The sequence below is a fragment of the Paroedura picta genome, chromosome 4, assembly GCF_049243985.1.
Source record: "Paroedura picta isolate Pp20150507F chromosome 4, Ppicta_v3.0, whole genome shotgun sequence".
NCBI lineage: Eukaryota > Metazoa > Chordata > Lepidosauria > Squamata > Gekkonidae > Paroedura > Paroedura picta.
The window spans coordinates 124,916,886-124,931,182 of NC_135372.1; the positions used below are offsets into that span (position 1 = coordinate 124,916,886).

The 14,297-nt window shown below is 42.4% G+C and overlaps 1 pseudogene; it reads left to right on the top strand.

The window, feature by feature from the left end:
- The first annotated feature begins 528 nt into the window (after positions 1–528).
- LOC143836685 (polycomb group RING finger protein 3 pseudogene) lies at positions 529–9,213 on the top strand (annotated as a pseudogene).
- Positions 9,214–14,297: the final 5,084 nt, after the last annotated feature.

Genomic DNA, 14,297 nt, shown 5'->3' on the forward strand with positions numbered 1-14,297 from the left:
CAACAACACGTTGCTTTCTCCTAATAGGTGGAGAAGCTAGTTTTCACTTCGTAACGCTCTCTTGTGTGTTTAACTTCAGGTCACTGTAAGGCTTTGATTCTTTTTTTTTTTATTAACAAGAAAGTTATAGAACGCATCAAATGTTTTGATACATTTCTTAAAGTTGTGTCATTTACCGGGCAGGGTGCCCAGAACATGATCTTTCCTTGCAGAACAAAAGTGTTGATGTTCTTTGACTGATTCTAAGAATTTCTTGTTGTGTAATTTTCAGTTTGACATTAAATCTCGTCTCTGAAGTAGTAGAGTGGTTGAATTTGGATTAGGATAAATGCCCATTTAATTTAAAAAAAAGAATGCAGTGCATATAGGATTAGGGCCAAAGCAATACCCTCTAAGTGTAGGACTAGTGGCTACAAAACACCTGGCAAGAACAGATGGTTTGCTGTAGCACAGGCCTGTTGTTGTTTTTAAGTGAAAACATCTTATGCAGCAACGATAGGGAAAACCTTTTAAGTTATGTAACGAAAAATGCGACAGAGATCCATTATGGAAGTATCCACAAGCTGGAAACATCCAGGAGGACAGACACAAGGGGCATTCTGTACCCGTGAGCCGGACTCTGGTATGGCCACAAGACAGCAGGCATAACAGTCCAGCATTGCATTGTGATATCGTTTTGTTTTGTTTGTTTGTTTTTGACAACTTTAAATACCAATAGTTTCATCTCATTGAGATCTTTAATTTGCCATAATTTTTTAATGTAAACAAAAATTCTGCAGAAAGATGTTTTCTCATACCTCTTACATGACAATCCAGTTCTCGCACCTATCTAATGCTTATGAAACGTGTATCCAGAAAGTCAAATTTAGGATCTTGGGTAATAAATTCAAGTCCATGTACTAGTTTTGGAAATGGCCACTGATCCCCCACATGGCAGCTACCAGTGCATTTTCTGTTGTATGTTCCCCTAACACTGTTTTTTTCCCTTGACTCCCACATTTAAGTATTTCTGCCTTTTACTTATACTTCTTGCTGGTTCTCCAGTTGGCCTGATTATGCCAAAAGCAGTAGAAAGGCAGAGAGGTGGTTATGCTGATGGCAGTTGGATTGGCAGGGTGGTGGTACCTGCAAAACCTGCCTTTGCATGAAAGTTCACTTGAGTTCTCTGCTTGGCTCTGTTTCTCTTCATTACAGGCATGTTATTTGTTTGAAACTGCTGCTTGTGTAACTCTGTTGTGCAGAAATGAAGCAATTAAGGTAAATACTAGAGGAGTAAAGGATTTAATTCCTGCTCCAGCTGCTTTAGCCAGGAAAAACTGTCCCATTCAGAATATGAGGATGCTAGCAGGCTGGGGAAAAGTGTCCATTCCTTTTAATAGACTTTAATGTGCAGAGCCTAATGCTGGGAGCGATCGAGGGCAAAAGAAGAAGGGGACGACAGAGAATGAGGTGGATAGATGGAGTCACTGAAGCAGTCGGTGCAAACTTAAATGGACTCCGGGGAATGGTAGAGGACAGGAAGGCCTGGAGGATCATTGTCCATGGGGTCGCGATGGGTCGGACACGACTTCGCACATAACAACAACAACAATGTGCAGATATGGGCAGCTGAGCTGAAGGTCTTCATAACATGGAGGAAAGGAAATAATCTGGTAGGTAAGGGCCCTTCAATCTTCTATTAAAGGGACAGGACATTTTGCTCTAGGCCTGTTGGCAACCTTACCAAAATACCTTCAAGTATGGAAACTATAAACCCAAACCCAAAGATTTGTGTTTATTTAAATAGTTATAGTTATGTAATTCAGTCCCAAATATCAGACACTCACAGATAGTAATAAACTATATACTACTAGGGGCCAAGCCCATTGCATTGAGGAATACAACAGGTGCTAGATTGGGGGACAGGGGTGGAAGAACTCTGTAGATGGCCTCTCCCTCCCCCCCCCCCCAGGATCTGGAAAGGCTGCAGGCTACAGGCCCCCAGGGAAGGGAATTCACCGGCAGGGTCAGCTCTCACACAGCAGGGATCTACAGCCTCCAAGGGAAGTGGAAGGAGGAGGGGGTGGTCAGGGGTGGGGGATGGAAAATGATTGGCTGGCTGCTGGACAGCCAGTTGGAGGAGGCACTCAGGGGTGGGACAGCCACCCTGAGTGGGTGTTAAGAGCTGAGTGGCACTTAAACCATGAGACAGCTCCTCCTCCAAGGCCTTACCAGAAATATATTATCTGGAACAGATCCCTCATTTTCACTATGACCTACAGGGCATTATTTCGCCCCACCCCTGCTGCCACAATTTACCTTCTGAACAGCCCATTTCAATTTTTTAAAAATACATATGGGAGAAAGGTTAACCCTACGCACACACACACAAGTTTCTTCCAGCTAGGGTTGCGTGCTTCAGCAAACACTGCATCCCAAGGCAGCCAGCGCTGCAGAGAGGAGGTGTGGCACCAGTGGCATTGCGCACACAAGTGTCCACACGAAGGCACAGAACTCTGTGCCTGCATGCTAGCCCCAACTGGCACGCCAGTGCCACTCCTCCCCTCCACGCTGCTGGCCACTTTATAGAGACCTTAATAGTCTGGATTCTTACCTGGTGATGCCATTTTTCATCCACCCATGAAAACCTTCAGCTACCTGTATTTCCTTACCTTAAGCCTAGATTAAAGGAACTGGACATACTTCTCCAGGCCCACTGGTACCTATATCCACAGCCTGACACATCTTTTGTTGGTGCCAGTTTCCTTCTGAAGTTTCAAAGTACACAAGGTTTGGTCAGATTGAGGACTATTTGCTACTGTACTTTCAGAGTCAGTTAACTCAGTCAGAGCATCACATATAACTATGAAAGGGATTTTTTTCTTTCTTTTAGTAGGCATCAGAAAACATTTTGGAGCAAGTGGAGTTGCACATCTCTGCTGCCACATACACAGAGACAGTACAACATCAACTACATAAGCTCAAGTTTATCTTCTAACACTGTCTATTTATGCCATTAAATGGCAAGAATGTTCTTCAGTTCTTTACATAGGGGAAACAGGTCAAACCTTATCACAAAAGATACGTGAACACAAACCTGACTTCATGAATAAGGAAATTTAGAAATCTAAAAGAGAATACTTCAATCTCCCAGGGCACTCAATGTGGGACCTCAAAGTAGCTGTTTCATTGTGAAGGAATTTCCGAAACTGACTAGAATGGGAGATTGCTGAATGGCCGTTTATCACAACACCCAGACCAATGGGAGCCCCTAGGGCTTAACAGAGATATTGGGTTCTTATCTCATTGGGTTATTATCTCTAAATCATTCAGTTCTTACTGATAACCAGAGTTAAACTTTGTTGGTCTTAAAGATGCCATTGGATGCAAACTTAGTTCTCAGATCTGTTGTTAATTCTTTGATTGAATGTTAATTTGCTGCTATACACAGGTCTTACAATATACATTATTCCAATCTTTGCTGTATTTATTGCTCGGTTACTTATGAAGTTTAACTCTTAACTACCTCTTCCTGGCAACCTAGATGTAAAATTAGAGGAAATCTGTTCAAATATATCTGAAGGTAAGTCTGTTCTTGCTTATACCCAGAATTTAACTTTGCTAATCTTGGAAGTACTACTGACCTCAAACTTGGTTCTCACATCTGTTTATTAAGTATTTAATTTGTATGCTAATTGACTGCTATTCACTGATTTTACCAAATGCCTTAATCTAATCTCAGCTATAGTCACCCAGTTACTTATGCATCTTGATTCTAACTATCCCTTCTGGGCAATTCACCCCCTCCCTCTCTACTCCATATAATGGTTTAAGAAGTTTTGTTTCATTGTATCTGAAGAAGTGTGCATGCACATATTTTGAATTAAGCTTTGTTCATCTTAAAGGGTCCCCTGGACTCAAATTTTGTCCTGCTGGAGGAAAGGGCAACATAGCCCACAAATATCAAGGAACATCTAGGTGCCCTAAATACTCAACTTTAAATTTGTGCATACCTGCATATACCCTTTGGAGGAAGACCAACTACATAGGTTGTCTTCTGTAAGTACTATACACTTCAAAGACAATTGACTGAATTCATAACAGAGGCTAAGAGAAGCTGACATAGGCAATTTGCAGTGCATTCCCACTCTCTTGTTTAGTATTAGACCGTTCTTGTTTTGGCAAGTCAGACAGGCAGTGGCAGAGACCTATCCTCCTGCTCATCTGTGTGGGAGGAGAATGGGTCGATCCCTCTCATGTGTCTTGGCTCATCTGAGAGCACAGTTTGCTGGTTTCTCATGGTGGCACTAGCAACAAAATCGCATTCCGGATTACTAAGGACTTAAAGAGCAAAGCTCTAGAACTGGTGACTATTGACTTGTGTTGACAGTGAATTCATTTTCAAAATAGTCCACACCCAACAAACAGCTCCTGATGTTGGTGGTATGGTGTTGCAAAGAGTTGCCTAGTCATCAAGGATGCAGATTTGGTAAATGATATGTTTTGAATGCAGAACATACAAGGCTCAATCTTTGCCATCTTCAGTTGAGGAATTTCAAAGAGCAAGTATTAGGAGAGGCCTTTATTTGCACACACATTCACCTACTGAGAGTAGAAAATGCAGAGCTAGGTGGACTAATGGTATGACCCATGGCTAAGATAGCTCTATATGTATGGTGTAGTGGTTAGGAGTGCGGACTTCTAATCTGGCATGCCAGGTTCGATTCTGCGCTCCCCCACATGCAACCAGCTGGGTGACCTTGGGCTTGCCACAGCACTGATAAAACTGTTCTGACCGAGCAGTGATATCAGGGCTCTCTCAGCCTCACTCACCCCACAGGGTGTCTGTTGTGGGGAGAGGAAAGGGAAGGCGATTGTAAGCCACTTTGAGCCTCCTTCAGGTAGGGAAAAGCAGCATATAAGAACTGACTTCTTCTTCTTCTTCTACTACTACCACTACTACTACTTCTACTACTACAGCTACTGGGAGAAGCAATTTTTCTCCCTTGTGCAATAGTGGAACGTATCACAGCCCAACACTAGACTCACCTAGGAATAAGGCTCTGCCTCCATTGTTATGTAAATAATATTGTAGTTTATGCTGCCAGGGCTGCTTTAGGTTAAGGGGCTTTGGTCACCTATTTGCACTTAGTAGAGCCCAGCGGAAGCAAACTATTAATGGGATTGTATTGAATTTCGAGATGCAATGCCTACCCTTGGCTTAGATTTCAGATTTGTCCCTTAGCAGATAAGGATATGGAGATATAAAAGGCCTGGCAAAATATCTTGTACCAATCCAGGCACCAGTAGGGGGAGCAAAGAATCAATCTCTCTGTTTCCTCTGTTTTTCTCCACAAGCAACTGCTGAAGCAATGGAGCTTCTTAAACATCCTGTCCTCACCCCATCCCCAATATATAGCTATGCATTGGCAAACTGATTTATTCTCCTCCTGAAAATGGGAGGCAGGGAAGAAATAGTTCAGAAATTCTCCAGTGTTGGTGTTATGGAGCAGGCTAGATGTTGAATCAGTACAAAGGATGAAGTTCAGGCCTTGGACATGGGAAGGGGAGTTCAGGTTCCAAGTAGGGATGCCAGTCTCCAGGGGGGACCTGGTGATCCCCTGGGATTACAGTTCATCTTAGAATCATAGAGTAGGAAGGGACCTCGTGGGTCATCCTGTCCAACCCCCTGCACTATGCAGGACACTCACATCCCTGTCGCTCTAGAGAAGTTAGTTCTCCTGAAGAAAGTTGATGTTTTGGGCAGGGATCTCTCTGACTCTGCACCTTACTGAGGTCTTTGTTCTCCCCAGGCTTCATCCCCAAATCTCCAGGAGTTTCCCAACCTGGATCTGGCAACCCTGCCCTCCCGTATTCTGCTGGTGGCCTGGCCAGATGAATCTTTGCAACTCTAGTTTCAAGTTTGGGGGAACCGCCCCGGAACATAGTCTCTCCAAAAGATTGCTTGAGCAATTAAAATACAGTTTTGACTCCCTGAAAAAAAGTGGGAAACAAATGTAATTAATGCCACCATGACTGCTGTTAGCAACGGCCAGACAGTATAAAGAATCATCTAGCCCAGTTCCACCACCACCCCTCAATGCAGGATCAGCCTAAACCATCCATGCAGGCCTGTATAGGACTGAATTTTCTTTTTCTAAACTCCCACCAGCTGCTATTTTTCTTCTGAAATAATTGGAGGCATAGTTAATTCTTACAATAGAGAAGGCCTATATGCCCAGAATAGTGATTCACCCAGACTCAGTGGCTGACCTTCTCTGAAGGCAGATAATTCTGGCAAATCTCTGCATCGGGTGTGATTTAATAATTCAATCATTCCTGATGCAGAGGCACAGCTGAATTACTTCCTTTCACATTCGCCTGATTTAAAGCTGACTCACATCCAGAGGCTCCCCACCCCCCCCGCCCCACTCGCCTGCCACTTCCTTGCGGCACACAATTTGCTCTGGAATCACAATTCGCTAACCTCAGAACAGAGAGGTAGAAGGCAGTTCATATGAGTGGAGGAACTAAGATGTGAATTGGGGTTGGGATCTGCTCCTTCTCACATTTCTAACTCTACCCTTCCAAAGGAAGAGCTCAACTCATAAAACTGGGCTGAAAGAGATCTACTAGGCCGGTGGTTCTCAACCTGGGGGTCAGGACCCCTTTGGGGTGTCAAAAGACCCTTTCACAGGGGTTGCGGCAGGGCAAGCAGCTTGGCTGGGGGTGTGTTTGTGTGCCCTCTATCACACAGCCTTGTGGGGTAGATCGAGATAGGGCATTTGTCTGTCTGGAGCAGCGGAAAAGAGCGATATTGGCCTGGTGGGACAAGAGGCAGAACTGAACTGAGAAACCCCGGAAAAAAAAAACCAATTTATATACAATCTTGAACAATGGATCTTCACACCATTGGTCAGTTTCGGTTTCATTTCTGTGAATGATTGGGGGTCACCACAACATGAGGAACTGTATTAAAGGGTCACGGCATTAGGAAGGTTGAAAACCACTGTACTAGACAAAGCGTACCCAGTAAGCTTGACGGCTGAGTGTACAACTGTACTGTCGTCTTCTGGGGCCTGGCCTAAAACTGTATGACCAAACAGTGTTGATATGATGGCACTATTATATCTAGAGTAGCTGCCAGGTATGTGGGCGGCTGCAGTAAGAGGATGATCATCCTTCTCACTGGAAAATTATTCAGGACATGTCGAATTAGGATAGGAAAAAGGGTGAATGTCTGCATTCCTGAGCAAACCACACTGGCTGTAACCTATGTTGTCTGATTTAATTATTCAGTTCTCAATTATAGGGTTACAGCAAGCTAAAACAATCTCAGGGATCACACTTCCTTGTGGAGAACAGTACTTCATAAATGTGTGATATACACATGAAGCTGATTAATACTGATTCAAAGCCAGTGTTATCTACTCTGCCAGATTTCAGGTGGAGGTCCTTCACATCACCTTTTGACTGATTTCCCCCCCACACCCCAATTGGAGATGCCAGGAGAATTAATCTGGAAAAAGCAGGTGATCTGCCACTAAACCACAGCTTCTCCCCACCCCACATATGAAATTAACTCTGTAAAAGGCCCTGATTCTTTGCACTCAGATTTGCAAAGGTGCCACATAGAGAGATTCCTGTGTGCAGAATTCCTTCCTGAGAGGAAAGCTTTGATAAGAACCTAAGATAAAGTGCCCCTGTGCACATGCAAATTGCTCAGAGCCTTATCCAGTCGGAAAAAAGGGCTTGCCCATGTAAAAGAAGAACACACCGTGATCTGTTTGCTTTGATTCTCCCTCCTCAAACATTTATTTGCTAGCCTATCTGCTTAAATAGATTATGGCCGAGATAATAATGAATTTTTCCAGGTAGGATAAGGGGATGGGTAGATCAGAGGCTTACAAAAACCTGATTCCTACCCTTTTGATGTTTACCACAGAAGTCAATATGATTTGGTCCTCTATAATTGTTCATAGAATTCAACCTCAGGGATACTACTTTATTAAACATTAGAGTACTGAGAAAGATGGTATATGTGTGGGGGAAATCTCACTGTTCCAGCAGAGGCCCCCAAATTGATACAGAAAGCTGTGGGATCCCTTTCCCCTCTAACCAACAGGCAGGTCCATGGGCTTAATTAGAAATTTCTGTTCAAAGATGGCATTGTTAAAGTGACTACTTTCCCAATATGAATCCATGTGTCAACATGAATCCATGTGCCAAAAGGACCACATCCTTTTGAGGGTGTGGTCTGAAGCCTTCCCTGTTGCTGCCTCACCATTGTGGAAGACACTTATGGAAGGGTTCAAGGAGGTAGCCATGTTGGTCTGAAGTAGCAAAACTAAATTTGAGTCCGGGAGGACTTAACAGCTTTGTAGGCTAAACCACCAGCACTCAGTCCTCCGTGGATGAACTTTTCTGCAAGTAATTTTCTGCTTGTTAGCATTATTCTAATTCAGCCAAGGTCTCTGGATGGCAGACTCTGAAAACAAATTTGGTTTTGAGAGACACCAAAGATACTGACGAGAAAGATTAAGCTCTGGGAAATCGATGCCTATGTAACCTGTTGACTTTGCAATGGTTACCTTATTGATGCTACCACTGTAACAGAATGCTTGCGTACATTCTGCAGGAGTTGCTTGGTAAAGTATCTGGAGGAAAACAACATGCAGAATTGCCATACACCAGAGCCATCCACTACAATATATTGGTCATGGCAGAACGATGCAAGGTATTGTTTACAAACTTGTTCCAGGCCTTCAAGAAGCAGAAATGAGGAAGCAGAGGGAATTCTACCACAAATTGGGCACGGAAGTACCAGGTGACATCAAAGGGGAGACGTGCTCGGCCAAGCAACATTTAGATTCTCACCGTAATGGGGAAACAATATGAGAGTACAAACAAAGAGACATCAGAAGAGAAACAGGAAGAAGATAACGATTATCATAGAAGTGAAGAACAGGTAAGCATCTGCTTGGAATGCGACAGCAGCAACTTACGTGGATTGAAGAGGAAATGGATCTGCTACTCGGCCCAAGCCACAGTCTTGCATCTAAAGAAATTCATTGCCAAAAAAATTAACCTTTCTTCTTTTAATGAGCTGGATATATTATGCAATGAGGAAATTCTGGGCAAGCATCGCACTCTCAAATTTGTAGTTGTCACAAGATGGAGATTTAAGAAAGCACTTCTACTGTACATTACAGACCCCAGATGGACATGCTGTAAGAATTATTTTGTCCTTCTGGACTCTTTTTTGTGTATGCAGAGACTATCATCGAGCACCATCCTTTTTGTGCATCACACAAAAATTCACCCATGATACAAACCAGTAGAATCCATTCCTGAAAACAGCAGCACTTTCCCCTCCAGCCATTCTTCTGAATATTTCTCCTAGACGTTTATGCACTGGGAACTTCACTGCCCCAGCTCCCATGCAGGAGCAGAAATCGGGGGCAGATGAGCCACACCAGGCCAAATGCTCCCCCGTGTGGGTGCAGAAAGAGGTGGGGCAACCTGCCACGACTAAAACTCCAGTCTGCAGCCTGGCATGAAACCTCCAGTGCGTAAACGGTCCTAGAGATGCATTAAACCTGACTTTGTGGACAGGAAAATATTTATACTTTTTTTCTACAAAAACAAACAAACAAAAAGACAAAAAATTGAGCTCAATAGCACCTTTAAGACTAACAAAGATGTACTCAATGGGATTTATAATGTTTTATTGGGTTGTATTTTGGGGGTTTTCAGGGGGGAGGTGGGTAATAAATAAAATGATGATGATAACAACAGGTAAGGAAGACAGCTGCCCTAGTGGTCTTCCGGTAACACTGCAAAACAGTTTATAAAATCACAGAGTTGGAAGGGGCCATTCAAGGCATCTAGTCCAGCCACCTGCTCAATGCAGGATCAGCCTGCCTATCAGCAGATATGCTTTCAATTGCTTATTCTTAACTGTGTTTTAATTAAATACTACAATTTTGTTTCTGTTTTTTTTTAATTATTGCCTCTGATCTTGAGTCCTGTGTTGGAAGAAAGGCAGGGTATACAAATAATTATGTAAATCTTTAATAAAGTGGCATCTTTAAGACCAACATGCACATGAAAGCTTATACCCAGAATCAAACTTTGTTCAGTTCCTTCAGACCAACACAGCTACCCTAAATATATATTCCTGTCTCCTGCAAGACCAGTGTTGTTTGCATTAAGCTCACAGGCAGAAATTGTCCTGTTTTCTTTCTAGTGGCTCAAGAAGCCGTGGTCTTCTTTCCTGATCTGCCTTTCAATGCATTTCTGATTCTCCAAGGCAGTGGTCCCCAACCTTTCTGAGGTTGGGGACCGGCAGGGCAATGGGGCGCGGCCCGCGGCCAGCGCAGGCCACGCCCCCGCATTGGCCCGCGCCCGCGGGCCGCGCCCCCGCATCGGGCCGCGCCCACGAGCCGCGCCCGCACCATGGGCCGCGCCCGCGAGCCGCACCCGCACATCGGGCTGCGCCCGCGAGCCGTGCCTGCGGGCCGCGCCCCTGCGGGCCCGGCTCAGCCCCGATTCCCTCTCCCCGCCCTCCCGCAGTAAGAAGCTTCCCGGGCTGCAAGCTTGCGGCCTGGGAAGTTTTTTACTGCGGGGGGAGGGGCGGGGAGAGGGAGCCGCGGCCCGGCGCCATGGTTGGGGACCACTGCTCCAAGGTATGCATATCATGCCACTTTAATGTCAATGCTTTGATTTCATTTGTTGCTCAAATGGAAGAAAGAAATATGACACATGTAGTTAAAAGCACTAAGCATCACAGTTTGTGTGCACATCCAAGGCAAACGTCAATAACTTTTAACAGTTGAACACTTTAGGGTTGCACTGTTAGGCTCATACAATCCCGCCATCCTGTGTGCCTTCATAATGAAAGACTTCTGTTTTCGTATGCTGTTTTGCATTTCAGGGAAGGGAGTACTCAACCCCAATGATCTCTATACTTTTTTTTTTTTGCATAATGACAAACCATGTCTTGTTAGTATATATATAAGGCATATTTCAAATCTCTGAAAAATTATATTCCAACTCTTTTTAGGTAGAAAATTCAAACATTGCTTTATGTTTAAAAATCTGCTGGTAATTAAGTGTTTGACCATATCTTCTATGTATATAGTTTGAAGGGGGGGGGGGACAAAAATAAATTAATGCTTTCTACTTGATAAAACCTTACAAAATATTTACAACAGCCAGAAATGCTTTGGCCAAACCATACAGTCAATGGCATAGATGTGGCAAAGAAAAATACTAAGTGAATAAGCCATGGCAATCTCATCTCATCTGATTAAGAACATAAGTCAAACCTTAATGGATCAGATAAATAGCCCCAGTATATCTCTCCTTTATTAACTGTTATGGACTTCTAGGTAAATAGGATCCCAAAGTACAAGATTTATTAAGGTAACTTGTAATCCTAATTGTTTACATTCATGTTCCAGTCCCTTGTTGTCCTATTGTAAAGTGAACCATAACCCTTGCTATAAATTACTACAAACAAGAATGTGGTTCTTTTTTCCTTGTGAGCTTAGTCTTTGACCTGCTATCTCAGGAGCAATGAACAGCTCCAATTATCTTTTTCAACCCCTGAACTCTAATATGTGAGGCAATTACTCTCAAAATGAAGAACTATCCCACAAAGTCTACCCCAATAGACCTGGCGCAGTCATTCCGTAGGATCGCCTATCAAAGCCAATGCAAATTTAAATCTAGTTGTTTTTAGGATTTTGGTTACATTTATGTAACTCAACAAGTATAATTATTCCTTGCAATTAGCGTTTGATCTTATTATTCTTTCCTCAAGTGTCTGATTACAGCATGTCCGTCAAATGCTTTCACGTTATCTTTTTTGTAAGCCCCTGTTCTAAAGAGACCTCATACTGGGAGTGGTTGAGTCTCAATACTTAACATAATTTTTGCTCTAGTTCTGATTGTAAGTCCGGGTGAAGGGGAGAGGCTTTGTGGGAATTAATTGTTTTGATGAAATGGACTGGTATATAGGGGATTCTGTTCAGAACCTGGTGTGGGATAGCACAGAAATGTCATTTTTGGAGTATTTGGAAAGAAAAACAGCTGGGGCTGGTTCATAAGAATGGCATATGGACATAAGCACTGTTCAGTTCTCAGATGGGAACATTCCCAAATAAGTTTGCAAGAGATTGCAGTCTAAAGTGATCTTGGGTCGCAGACAAAAAGACAGTCCATGTAAAAATCTGATATACATGGCCTTGAACACAGTTTCAAAAGTTAAAAATAGGTGCAAGGGAGCTCTGGATAAACTGACATGCCTGGGTTATAACATTAAGAAAAATCTTGAATTATCACACTGGAGCAAAATCTGAGTTTTCAAACAAATTATGTGATAGCTATGAGAAATTCTAGATGAATGGGCAGTGATAAACATAAGAAAAGGCTGATGAAACAGATGTCTGCTTATTTCTCTTGTATCTTGGAGGTAAGGGTTAATAGAATCCCAAAGTACAAGACATTAATGTTGCATGTAACTTCCGATTTTTCTACACTGAGTTCCTTTCAAATACTTCACCCTGTGATGACAACATGATAAAATCTCTATATGAGATATGAGAAATATAATATCTCCCAAGAAACTCTGCAGTTGCCTAAAAATCAAGTATTCTTAAACAAAATAACTTTGAAAGGTAATTCCAGCTTGAAACTATTGATGTTGTTAGGAAATTAGACTGCATTGTCTACTCTAATAACAAAGGCAAGGAATTTTCCGGCCATTACAAGTAGTATAATTCCTTTAGCAAAATTAGGGAGATTGCATTATCACTAATTATTACCATTGCGAATGAACAGAGACCACAGATAACCATTGGCCCAAAGTTCTTCATTAGGGTGGATGTAAAAACATTGAGCTGGAGAGAAGCTAAATGTTTCAGGTTCTGTGCTGAATGCCTTGCAGAATAAAACAGATTAGATATTCCGTCTTCTTCCAAATTAGATCATGCTGGGTGGAGCTGCAGTTCCCCCAGAAGCCCTTTTGCCTTTTCTTTCTTTATCCCTGAAGGCTGACCACATTGTGTGTTATGTTAAGTGCTGTCGAGTGTCTTCTGACGTATGGCAGTCCGATGAATGAACGTTTCCCAAATCATCCTGTTATTAAAAACCTTCTCGAAGTCTTGCAAAATGAGGGACATGGATTCCTTGATTGAGTCCATCCATCTCACGTGGGGAAGGCTTCCTTTTTTCTTGCTGCATCCACCTTTTCCTATTATTATTGTCTTTTTCCAGTACTCTTTGTCTTCTCATCATGTGACGAAAATACGATGACATCAGTTTAGCCATTTTAGCTTATAGGGAAAGTTCAGGCTTTATTTGTTTTAGAATAGTCTTATTTGTCTCTCCTCCAAGGCCACATTTCAAAGGAATCAACTACCTTCCTGTCAGCTGCCTTCACTATCCAGCTTTCACACCATCCATAGTAGGGAATATCATAGCATAAAATTACTTGGTCTTCGTTGCCAGCAACATAATCCTACATTTAAGCATCTTTTTTAGCTCCTTCATGGCTGCCCTTCTGAGTCTCAATTTTCTTTTGAGTTCTGGGTTGCACTGTCCCTTTTGATTGATGGCAGAGCCAAGGAATAGAAAATCCTGAACAAGTTCAGCTTCTTAATTGTCAACCATAAAGATATGTACTCATTTCCCAGTAGTCTTTACTTTTGTCTTCTTGATGTTCAGTTGTAATCCTCCTTTGCCACTTTCTGCTTTCCAAGTAGTGATTCCAAGCCTTTGCGATTTTCTGCCAGTAATGTGATATAATCAGCATATCTGAAATTGTTAAGTTTCTTCCACCAATTTTCACACCACTTTAATTTAAATCTATGATATGTTCGGGCATATAGATTGAAGAGACAGGGAGACCAAACACACCCTTTTCTGACATCTTTTCCAAATGGAAACTATTCTGTTTCTCCATATGCCGTTGCTCATCATCATATTCAGGTTGCTCATCAAAACAATCAGATACTGTGGCACATCATTTTTTAAAATAAAGACAGCCACGGCATTTCATGAACCTACACTTGAAAATCTACACAAAAAGTCATTGATCAAAGATATCTGATGAAAGGCACTTTGACTCTTGAAAGCTTATACTCAAGAAATCTTTTTGATCTCTAAATTGCTACTGGTCTTGAATCTAGCTGATCAAATTCCTCTCTTATTCCAAACAAAATAGAGAGATCCATAAAGCATTGGATCTGTGGATATCTTACATGTATGTGGGAAAGCATGGTAATTATATTCACAAATATGGAGATTAAGTT